At 46.7% G+C, this 12,478-nt stretch overlaps 1 protein-coding gene across 4 annotated transcripts in view; it reads left to right on the forward strand.

The window, feature by feature from the left end:
• The window catches only part of LOC141171861 (basic phospholipase A2 PLA-B-like), a 45,959-nt gene that overhangs the window by 12,679 nt on the left and 20,802 nt on the right, over positions 1-12,478 (forward strand). Inside the window, exons 4-5 of one of the 4 annotated variants that reach the window (XR_012252386.1) lie at positions 9,993-10,125; positions 10,807-10,933. The exons of 1 other annotated variant lie outside the window; for it this stretch is intronic. The gene's annotated coding sequence lies outside the window, so the exon portion shown is untranslated. Of the gene's footprint in view, positions 1-9,992; positions 10,126-10,806; positions 10,934-10,982; positions 11,542-12,478 lie in introns of those variants that run through there. 2 more of the 4 variants (XR_012252388.1, XR_012252387.1) reach the window with 2 other exon arrangements.

Below are 12,478 nucleotides of genomic sequence, written 5' to 3' on the forward strand. Positions count from 1 at the left end.
AGACTCGGAGGTGGGCTTCTCAGCGAGGCTCCTTAACGTCCCTAGGCTAGCATCTGAGTGCAGAGATGCCTGAAACTCCTGGCTGGAGGAAGCCAGAAGTGAGGTTAAGGCCACGTCCTCACTGGGACCCTCTGGGACCGGCTCTGGGTCCATACCTGATTCTGTTATTCCTCTGTCCGAGGAGTGTCAAGAAGGCAGGGCGTTACTTGCGTTCTGGGCACTCTGACTGCAGGTAACAGCGGCTATATAGGCCGTCTCCCCGGGGCATCACACCGTCCCATCAGCCTGTGCGGCTATGAGTACTACTTCCCCATCCTCCCCCATTACCTCAGGCACAGTCCTACGTATGGGGCAGCCACCATCAGCCAGGTCACCATCTGTTGTGACACTGGTCGCTGGCACAGCACCACCTGCTTCATGGTCCTGTGCCTCTCCCCATTACCCTTAGCACTGACACTTGTTCCTGCTAGGGAATCCTCAGCAATATCACCCCGCAGCGTGACATGGCTGAGTTCTCCTGTACCTTCCAGTACATCATCATCATCATCATCATCATTATCAGCAGGTAAAGCATTGACATTTACAGTATCAGCATTAACCTTACCAACCATATCAGATCGAGGAGGGGGGTCAGGGACATAATAAGCAAACATCCTCCCCAAATCAGTTCCCAACAAAACATGTGCAGGTAGATTTTCAGATACTCCCACTTCCTTCACCCCACTCCCCGTACCCCAATCAATAAAAACCCGGGCCATGGGCAAGGGGCATCGGACGCCCCCAATCCCGGTGACAGTCAGGGTCTTTCCCGGAATAAGCGCTTCAGCGGACACCAGTTCGGGTCGGATGAAGGTTCGTTCGGCCCCAGTGTCCTTGAGGCCTACAGTGACAGTGTCCCCCACCATGACAGACTGCAAGTTTTCACAGGCCCTCCCAACCGGCCCACCCACCAAAAGAACTGATGCATTACACCCTGGGGCCTTGGATGGGGGGTTCTTCCTCTGCTTCTCTGGGCAAGTGGCACTGAGATGACCAGTCTGGTTGCAGAAATAACACCTGCGGGCATCAGATGCAGGCCGGGCATTGGTAACGGGAAAAAGGCCTGCGGAAGGTCGGCTGGCAGGGGTAGGAATGGTGGTTGATGGCTGACCCCCTTTCCAGCTGGTGACGACCAGCCGGTTGGCCTCGTTGGTGTCTGCGATCTGCGCTGCTTTATTGGCATCTGGTGGCTCCTGATCCATCACGAACTGCCGTACCTCAGTCAGACACAGATGCAGGAACTGGTCTTTCACCATCAGATCCTTTAGCTGCTCAAAGGTGGTCACTGACAGTCCTTGGATCCACTGCTCAAAGTTGGTTCGGAGCCCATGCACCACATCGCTGTAAATGTCGTGCGGTCCACTTTGGAGGTTCCGGAACATTTTACGGTACACCTCAGGAGACAGTTGGAACCTCTGGATTAGGGTCTGCTTAATGGCATCATAGTTCCCATCAAGGCTCTGAGGAAGAGCCACAAACACATCCAGAGCTTTGTCTTGCAGCCCTGCAGTTAAGTATCGGGCCCACTGGCCCTCAGGCAGCTGGTACTGTCTTCAAGTCTTTTCAAAACCCCTCAGAAAGGTGTCGAGGTCGCCGTCCTTTTCCATCACAGGAAAAATGCTCTGGACGGGGCTTAAACAGGGTCGCATTGTTGGTCTCACCGTTCCGTGAGGTGGATGCTGGGATCCTGAATTGGGCCATCTGCAGTTCATGGGCCCTCTGGGCTTGGGCCTCTCGCTTTGCTCGCTCGGCTCACTCGGCTCTCTCGGCCCTCTCGGCCTCCTGGTGCTGCTGAATGACTTTCAGCAGTCCTTCATGATCCTCTGCTGGAAGTTGCTGTAGAGCTATCTGCAGATAGGGGTCCACGCTGCCCTGGTCGCTGACGCTGCGTGCGTCTACAGGTGGGACCCCTGCAGCAGTACTGTGCCATGTCTCGACTGACCCCTGGCCCTGCTGAGGTCTGGAGACGGGCTTGCTCTGCCTCCAGTTGCGCCAGTGCAGCATCCATTTGTTCTTTGCTTTTGCCCAGGGGGTCAATGCCTCTGGTTATACATATTTCTGTAAGAGTGTCCTTTTTCTGCTGGCTGTACCAGATGACCATGATCACCAAAATAAAAATAGAAAAGAAAAAACGAAGAAGGGTAGGGGTAACTGCTACACATACAGTATTGTCTCAGATCTAATAAACACTGAGTTCGATCTTCAAAACTTTTGTGCAGGGTCCAGGTAAGAACCGTGCAAGTTTTTAGTGAGAGGAATGATTGCTCAAACCAGATCACTAATGTCCTATGATCCCACCGCTTGCCACCAATTGTCACGAAAACACACTTGGTAAGACCTTGCAGCCCTCTACCGTCTACAGCTCATGATATCAGCTCCTGTTCTTCCTCCTCCTCCTCTCCCTCATTGTCCCCCAATGCACGTTGGGAAGAGATGAGGCTGGGCTGTGTGTAATCGACCGCTATGGCTTCTTGATTCATCTCATCATACTCTGGCTGCAATGCCTACTCTTTAATTCTCTGCAGAGAGCGTTGCAAAAGACAGACAAGTGGAATGCTGACGCTAATGATGGCGTCATCATCATTCACCATCTTGGTGGACTCCTCAAAGTTTTTCAAGATGGTGCATATGTCAGACATCCAGGTCCACTCCTGAGGTCTTATGTGTGGAGTCTGACCTGAATATCGACTGCCTTGATGCAGCTGGTACTCCACAACTGCTCTCTTCTGCTCACAAATCCTTTGCAACATGTGGAGGGTAGAGTTCCAACGTGTGGGGACATCACACACCAGTCGGTGTGCCGGAAGCTGCAAACGCTACTGCAACACAGCAAGGGCGGCGGAAGCTGTAGCTGACTTGCGAAAATGAGCTGACAGGCGGCGTACTTTCACGAGCAGATCTGGCAACTCGGGGTACGATTTAAGAAACCGCTGAACCACGAGGTTAAGCACATGAGCCAGGCATGGTACGTGTGTGATCTTGCCTCGCCTCAGAGCCGCCACCAGGTTATGGCCATTGTCACACACGACCATGCCTGGATGTAGGTTCAGTGGTCTCAGCCACAGATCTGCCTGCTCTTTCACAGCTGTCCACAACTCACAAGCAGTGTGAGGTTTATCACCTAAGCTTATGAGTCTCAGCACAGCCTGTTGCCGCTTGGCGGAGGCAGTACTGCAGTGCTTCCAGCTTGTGACTGATGTGGTGTTATCTGAGATGGAGGCTGAACATGAGGAAGAGGAGGAGGATGATGCGCAGGAGCTGTGCACTGTGGGAGCAACTCTAAATGACATAGGGCCAGCAATCCTCGGTGTGGGGAGGATGTGTTCTGTCCCAAGGTCCGACTGGATCCCGGCTTCCACTATGTTTAGCCACTGTGCCGTCAGGGAGATGTACCGTCCCTGGCCACAAGCACTTGTCCACGTGTCCATTGTCAGGTGGACTCTCCCAGTAACTGCATTGTTGAGGCCACAGCAGATGTTTTGGGACTCGTGCTTGTGTAGTGCGGGGATGGCACACCGGGCAAAATAGTGTCGGCTGGGGACCGAGTACCGAGGGATGGCCACCGCCATAAGGTTGCGGAAGGATTCCGTCTCCACCCGCCTAAAAGGCAGCATTTCCAACGCAAGCAGTAGTGAAATGTGCAAATTTAGGACTGTGTCCTGTGGGGCGTTGGCTGCGAATTTCCGCTTTCATTCAAAGGTCTGGTATATGGACAATGGAATGCTGCGGTGGGAAGTGGACGTGAACGTTGATGCTGTTTCTTGAGAAACTGCCATAACAAGTGTAGACTGAGAGGAGGAGGCATCTTTGCATGCAGTATGGACAGGAGATTGCCTTGCACACACAACAGGGGGTTCTATTGCACGCACAACAGCGGAAGAAGCAGTGGTGACACCAGCTGACACTGGTTGTGGACCCTGGGGTTCACCCCACAAAGTCGGGTGCTTTGCTGCCATGTGCCTGATCATGCTGGTGGTGGTCAGGCTGGTAGTTTTGTCACCCCTGCTGATGCTGGCATGGCAGGTTGTACAAATGTCCTTTTTGGGGTTAACAGCAGAGTCTTTAAAAAAATTCCAGACTCTGGAAGACCTACAGGTTGTACTGGAAACGTCCCTCATGTTGGTGTTACGGGGAACTGTTGCCTGCCTTCTGTGTGCGGCCTCCACACTGCTTCTTCCTGCCTGTTGGGGTACTCTGCCTCCCTCACCCTGTGTGCTGCTGACCTCACTCTGCATGTCCTCCTGCCACGTTGGGTAAGTTACTAGATCATCCACCACCTCCTCCTTTTCCACTTGCACACCACTATCCTCCTCCTCATTTCCTGGCAATTGTGTCTAGTCTTCGTCCACCTCTTGTGACAAAATGCCAGCGTCAACTTACTGTGGCCGTGGCTGTTCACATATTTGGGCATCGCTAGATGGGATCTCCTCTTCCACCACTTCAAGCGGAGCAGGCGAGGGGCACAAATATTGAAATGGACCAGTGAACAGCTCTTCAGAGTGTCCAAGTGTGGGATCAGTTGCTGTCTGACGACACTCTGCATGGTGGGAGGAAGGAGCATCAGGGTGAGGAGGAGTATGTGTTCGAGACTCACGGCTACTAAGATTTTGACCATGTGGAAGACAGACCGGAGGTGGTGGTGCCCAGGTAACTGGAAGAATTATCTGCTATCCAATTAATAACCTGTTCACACTGATCAGGTCGCAATACTGGTGTTGTTCTGTGCTTCCCTAGTAATTCGGTCAAGAACTGGCAGTGAGAAGATGTGGCTGTTGGTTGTGGCACATTTTCACCTTGGCCACGGCCCCGTCCTCTGCACGCACCATTACCAGAACGTCCAGTTCCACGTCCCTTGCCACGCGCCTTGCCCATTGTAAATGAAGTAAAATAGCTTACACTCGCACTATCAATGGAAAAAGGGTAATAAAAAGTAGTACAACCGTGGAAAAGGAAAACCACAGTTCTATTTCTCTGGCCTACACCAGAATCTTTTAAACAATCTGAACAATCAGGGAGAAACTATTACTGTTTTTCTTTACGGAAAATTTACCAAAAGCTGGATAATACAGATTTTTTACCGTGGAACGCCAAAACCACAGTTATAATTTACAGGTGTTTACCAGGCTCTTTTAAACAGATATATTTGTGTCTGAACAATCAGGAGACACTATAACTGTTTTTCTTTATGGCAAAACATGGCAAAAGCAGGATAATACAGAGGTTTGACCCGTGGAACTGCAAAACCACACTTCTATTTCTCGGGCCTACACCTGACTCTTTTAAACAGATATATTTGTGTCTGAACAATCAGAAGACACTATTACTGTTTTTCTTTACGGAAAAAATACCAAAAGCTGGATAATAGAGATTTTTTTACCGTGGAACGGCAAAACCACAGTTATAATTTACTGGTGTATACTTGACTTTTTTAAATAGATATATTTGCAGCTGAGCAGTGAGCAACACACTCAAACTGTTTTTTTTTTAGGTAAAAATGGCCCAAAAGTGGATAATACAGAGGTTTGAACCGTGGAACTTCAAAACCACACTTCTATTTCTCTGGCCTACACCAAACTCTTTTAAAAAGATATATTTGTGTCTGAACTGTCACAGACACACTTTTTTTTTTTTTGTATTTGGGAGGGGGACACCAAAAGGTTAATACAGTTATATGAAAAAGTTTGGGCACCCCTATTAATCTTAAGCTTAATGTTTTCTTAAAATTGGTGTTTTTGCAACATCTATTTCAGTTTGATATATGTAATAACTGTTGGACACAGTAATGTTTCTGCCTTGAAAAGAGGTTTATTGTACTAACAGAAAATGTGCAATCTGCATTCAAACAAAATTTGACAGGTGCATAAGTATGGGCACCCTTATCATTTTCTTGTTTTATATACTCCTACCTACTTTTTACTGACTTACTAAAGCACTTTTTTTGATTTTGTAACCTCATTGAGCTTTGAACTTCATAGCCAGGTGTATGCAATCATGAGAAATGCTACTTAAAGTGGCCACTTGCAAGTTGTTCTCCTATTTGAATCTCCTCTGAAGAGTGGCATCATGGGCTCCTCAAAACAACTGTCAAATGATCTGAAAACAAAGATTAATCAACATAATTGTTCAGGGGAAGGATACAAAAAGCTGTCTCAGAGATTTAACCTGTCAGTTTCCACTGTGAGAAACATAGTAAGGAAATGGAAGAACACAGGGACAGTTCTTGTTAAGGTCAGAAGTGGCAGGCCAAGAAAAACATCAGAAAGGCAGAGAAGAAGAATGGTGAGATCAGTCAAGGACAATCCTCAGACCACCTCCAGAGAGCTGCAGCATCAACTTGCTGCAGATGGTGTCACTGTGCATCGGTCAACTATACAACGCACTTTGCACAAGGAGAAGCTGTATGGGAGAGTGATGCGAAAGAAGCCGTTTCTGCAAACGCGCCACAAACAGAGTCGGCTGAGGTATGCAAAAGCACATTTGTAGAAGCCAATTTCTTTTTGGAAGAAGGTCCTGTGGACTGATGAAACCAAGATTGAGTTGTTTGGTCATACAAAAAGGCGTTATGCATGGCGGCAAAAAAACACAGCATTCCAAGAAAAACACTTGCTACCCACAGTAAAATTTGGTGGAGGTTCCATCATGCTTTGGGGCTGTGTGGCCAATGCCGGCACCAGGAATCTTGTTAAAGTTGAGGGACGCATGGATTCCACTCAGTATCAGCAGATTCTTGACAATAATGTTCAAGAATCAGTGATAAAGTTGAAGTTACGCAGGGGATGGATCTTTCAGCAAGACAATGATCCAAAACACCGCTCCAAATCTACTCAGGCATTCATGCAGAGGAACAATTACAATGTTCTGGAATGGCCATCCCAGTCCCCAGACCTGAATATCATTGAACATCTGTGGGATCATTTGAAGAGGGCTGTCCATGCTCGGTGACCATCAAACTTAACTGAACTGGAATTGTTTTGTAAAGAGGAATGGTCAAAAATACCTTTATCCAGGATCCAGGAAATCATTAAAAGCTACAGGAAGCGACGAGAGGCTGTTATTTTTGCAAAAGGAGGATCTACTAAATATTAATGTCACTTTTCTGGTGAGGTGCCCATACTTATGCACCTGTCAAATTTTGTTTGAATGCAGATTGCACATTTTCTGTTAGTACAATAAACCTCATTTCAAGGCAGAAACAATACTGTGTCCAACAGTTATTACATATATCAAACTGAAATAGCTGTTGCAAAAACACCAATTTTTATAAAACTTTAAGCTTAAGATTAATAGGGGTGCGCAAACTTTTTCATATAACTGTAAGATGGGTATTTGTACAGTGTGAAGGAGGAAAAAAAAAAAAAAGAGGATTTAGATGAAAAAAATGGATTTTTCCTGGCCCCCGAGACCTGGAGCTCAGTCCAGCAATTTCAGCAACAGGAGCACACAGGACTGTAATGTAGCGTTTGCTGGTATAACCACTGCGTCTCCTATACAGCCTGCCTGCCTGCCTGATAACTGGGATGGATATTAGTCCTCAGAAGGACTGTTTTTTTGATTTGGCAGGCTTTAGAGAACCTACACTAGCTATTTTGCATAAATCTCTCCCTAGCTCAGCAACACTCTCCCTACACTGTCTGATCCGGAGCGACTGTGTCCAAAATGGCGGCGCCCGGTTTTAAATACTTGAGATGACCCTGTGCGGCCAGCCAATCACTGTAATGCCCACAACCAACATGGCTGCGGCATTACAGTGACTGGCTGGCAATCCCTGAATGTTCATTGGCTCTGTAAAGAGCGCCAAACATGCAGGGCGGAGACTCGAGTTCCCGCCCGAGTAACCCGGAAATGCTCGGTGCTCGCCGAACATCCCGAGTAGTGTGATGCTCGGGCGAGTACCGAGCAGTGTCGAGCATGTTCACTCAACACTACTGCTAATTAGAGATGAGCGTTGTTCGACTCGAACTGTTCGCCAATCTCAAATTCGAGCTGTTTTGGGCGGTGTTCGAGCCATTCGGCGAACACGAACGATTTGAAAAAAATTCGGCTGTTCGAGGTTATGTTCGATAACTGTTCGTGCACCAAAATCATAACTGGATTTTTTCTCAGTAATGATGAAAATTAATGTTAATACGCAGTTTGAGTGTACAGCGGGGCGGGGGGAGGGGCAGGGGATGGATCTCTGCAGGAATAATGAAGATCTCCATTTTTTTTTCTCTTTCCCGCATTTACAGTGGGGAGGTGCAATCTGTCAGCCTATCAGCAGCGCACACACGGAGCGAAGTGCTTTTTTTCACACAAGCAAGGGCATGTGTCATTGGCAGTGTATGTCACATGTCCTTGCCCTATAAGACCCAGCCATTTTCCCCGTCGCCACCATTTTCTCACTGCTGCAGCTGCGTGTTAGACGGCACCGCTGTTGCTGTGTGCGCTATACCTTGTTAATTTCAAGCCAATTTTCGCACAAATCTACAGATAGCATGGGAGTAGGGAATAGTTGTGATTGCAGTCCTTTTAAGGACTAGGTTACAGCATTTCCTACGACTTTTATCAGGCAGGTCTGTGCTCTTAAATAGATAGGTTGTGGGAGTAAAGACTAATTGTAATTGGAGTCCTTTTCAGGACTAGGTTACATCAGTTCCTATCACTTTTTGCCAGGCAGGTCTGTGCCAGTGCTGTGCAAGTTTTTTTCACAGCATTTGGCTAAATCTAGCAAAGCTAATCCTTTTTGGCCTATTGCAGAGTGTGTTAGTCAGTGGAGTAGCCTATCTGTGTTGCAAGATATACCACCTGTGTATAGAATACCAATTTTTTTACTGCACCTAGTGAAGTAAAACCTTTTGGGCATAGCATCATTCTATTAGTCCATCTATACTGACCTCCATAAGGTTGCAAATTGAATATAATTTTTTGTCTGCATCTAGCTCTGAAAACATATTTGGCCTTCTAGCAGTGTGTGGGACTTGGTCTATTAGTCCATCTATACTGACCTCCATCAGGTTGCAAATTAAAAATAATTTTTATCTGCATCTAGCTCTGAAAAAATATTTGGCCTTCTAGCAGTGTGTGGGACTTGGTCTATTAGTCCATCTATACTGACCTCCATCAGGTTGCAAATTCAAAATAATTTTTATCTGCATCTAGCTCTAAAAAAATATTTGGCCTTCTAGCTGTGTGTGGGACTTTCTCTATTAGTCCATCTATACTGACCTCCATCAGGTTGCAAATTGAATATAATATTTTTCTGCATCTAGCTCTGAAAAAATATTTGGGCTTCTAGCTGTGTGTGGGACTTTCTCTATTAGTCCATCTATACTGACCTCCATCAGGTTGCAAATTGAATATAATATTTTTCTGCATCTAGCTCTGAAAAAATATTTGGCCTTCTAGCAGTGTGTGGGACTTTCTCTATTAGTCCATCTATACTGACCTCCATCAAGTTGCAAATTCAAAATAATTTTTTGTCTGCATCTAGCTCTGAAAAAATATTTGGCCTTCTAGCAGTGTGTGGGACTTGTTCTATTAGTCCATCTATACTGACCTCCATCAGGTTGCAAACTGAATATAATTTTTTTCTGCATCTACCTCTGAAAAAATATTTGGGCTTCTAGCTGTGTGTGGGACTCATTGTATTAGGCCATCTATACCAAGCTCCACCAGCTTTCAAAATAATAATAATTTTTAGCTGCATCTAGCCCTGAAAATAACTTTTCTTCCCAATAGTGGTAGCAATAGAAATATGGGGTGAGCTCCTGGCTTACAAAAATATACGCTTCATAACTAATAACACCAGCCTAGCACACTGCATTAATAAGATGGCATCATCGTCTCTCCCAGTGCTAGGCCTACTACCCAGGCTAGCATTCCTGTGCCTAAAACACAATGTATGGGTCCGCGCTAGCCACTATGCTGAGGGGTCTAAAGCTGCTGCTAACGCTTTATAACAATTCAATTGGCAGATTTTCACAGAGCTCTTCCACAACGCCCACCCATCGGGACAACAGTTGCCCACCTTCTCTATGGGATCTAGTGGCGAATAGTTGATGACATTAATCAGAGCGTCAGTTGCCCCGTCGACGTGGCAAGCATACGGTAAGGCATGGGAAGAGTGGACACGACTAGTAGCAGGCAGACGGGTTGACCAATGTGAACAAGCCAGATCACAAGTCACCATAGAATTTCTCCACCAGCTAATGATGAGGGGCATATCAGGGGCGTCAGCGCAGCGGTGTCTGACCGGAGTAGCATTTCACTTCCAACTACTGAATTGGGGAGATGTGACAAAGATTCATCATCAGACAATCCATAAAAGGGTGGAAAAGGGGTCAGCCAAGTCAGGAGTGTAGACGTCCCGTCCCGTGTCACTAAAACTGATTTCTCACATCATATCCCTAACACCATTAACATGACACTCACAATTTGAAGCAACACTACTGTCTACTGCATTTGTGATCGCCTTCTTCGGGGCGCTATGCATAAGCGAATTAGTCGCTCAATCCAAAATTAGCACCAGTGGAGGCTTATTACACCAGGACGTAGTCATAGCCAATAATGCAATACGTCTACGCATACACAAATCGAAAACGGTTCCAGCGGGCAGGGGCACTTGGGTACTTCTACAACCCACAAACGGTACACTGCGTCGGGTAACAATACTAAAAACATATCTAACCGTCAGATCACAAAGTAATTTCTTCCTATCACACATTGATGGAACGCCATTATCAAGATACCAGTTCCAAGCTATATTTAATAAATGCATAACATTGGCAGGGAACCACCCCAAAGATTACGGGACACACTCGTTCCGCATAGGCGCGGCCACGGAAGCAGCAAGAGCAGGACTGTCAGAAACGGAAGTTCAGAGGATAGGGAGATGGCGATCCACGTGTTTGGCAAGGTACATAAGACCGGACTTGTTATCCTAACGTGGTTTGTTTCTTTTACAGGTGACGCTAAGCCAACAGTGTGGGTGATAGGCCACTCGTATATATATTGGGCAGAAAAAAGGGCGAAAGTCCACCCAGGCGGGAGGAAATTAGAGTTTCATAACACATATTTCAACTGGAGAGGTATTAGAGGCCTGCTATGGCCACAGGTACTAATGGAGGTAATCAAGGTAGGGAGAGAGGCAAGATGTCCGGTCATCTTAGTTATACAGGCCGGGGGAAACAACCTAGGTCATCAAAAGAGCGCATAACTAATGGCAATAATGAAACAAAACACTGAGCGCTTCAGAGAATTTTTCACAAAACTAGCTATAGTATGGTCAGAGATTGTGCCGATAGCGGTATGGCAAGGTGCGCGAGACATCACGGCCATCGAACGGACAAGGCGGGTAATAAATATTCGGATGGCAAAATTTAGAAGAGACAGAGGCGGTGTAGTGGTACGACACCGACAACTGGAAGGAGATAAAGCAGGCCTCATACGGCCCGACGGTGTTCACTTAATGGATATTGGACTGGACATATTCCTGTCAGGACTTCAGGACGGAGTGGAATAAATGTTAAGAGTGATGGGTGGGGGTCAGAGTCCTGCATACGAGTACGCAGGATCCTCCGTGGCCTGGAAATAGAAAGGACATGTTGGAGAGTTACACTTGTTGGCCAAGTTGCCGGAGTGGAGACCCAGGGCATGCTGCAACAAGCTGAATTATTTTAGAAATAAAATGCTTTTCTAATGGAATGAGTATAAAGAGTTAATAAAGCTGTGACCGATCCTCACCCATCCAGTTGTAAGAGTTACATTATTGTATTGTCAAGGAAAGGGGGGCGGTAGGGGGGCTGAGCGTCTGGGTTTGGTTGGGGGTCCTCACAGTCTGCCTAGGCTAGATGCATTTAAAAATTCTTATTAGATACACAGGCGGTGCAGCTTGCTTCACAGCTGGGCTACTACGCCCAAAGTATTGCCTAGGCTAGATGCAGTTAAAAATTCTACGCTGACTAGCAGACACTGAAGATTTGGAGCAGACCTCTGAGTAAACAGCTCTTCAGACTCAACCATCTGTGTTACCCCAAGCCATAGTGTATGTAGTTTCTTACAGTTAAAAGGGGGGGGAGCGACCCAACCCACCTGGAATTGACGATGCCAACGTCACGTAAGACACAGCAAGGGGACTCCAAAAAGAGTCTCCATTTTTTCCCAAAATTGTGGCACAGACACCACTTAAACCTAGAACGCATACCTGGGGCCTCGCAGTCCCGCCCTGTTAATTCTTTTCTATTTTCTGCAAGATTATTTTAGTTAGAATTTTGAAACTCTAGGTATTCTTCATGTATATAGTTGTTTGTCATTTGAGTTTGAGTTATTCCATGTTATTTGCACACGAGCCTAAAAGGCCCCAGGTATATGAAAGTGTAGATTTTTATGGTCATGCGTTCTAGGGTTAAGTGGCATCAATTGCCCCACAGTTGCTTAAAACGGTTGGTGAGGTGATATTACG

The sequence above is a fragment of the Phyllobates terribilis genome, unplaced genomic scaffold, assembly GCF_046119375.1.
Source record: "Phyllobates terribilis strain yellow unplaced genomic scaffold, ASM4611937v1 Scaffold_12__6_contigs__length_324123572, whole genome shotgun sequence".
Taxonomy (NCBI): domain Eukaryota; kingdom Metazoa; phylum Chordata; class Amphibia; order Anura; family Dendrobatidae; genus Phyllobates; species Phyllobates terribilis.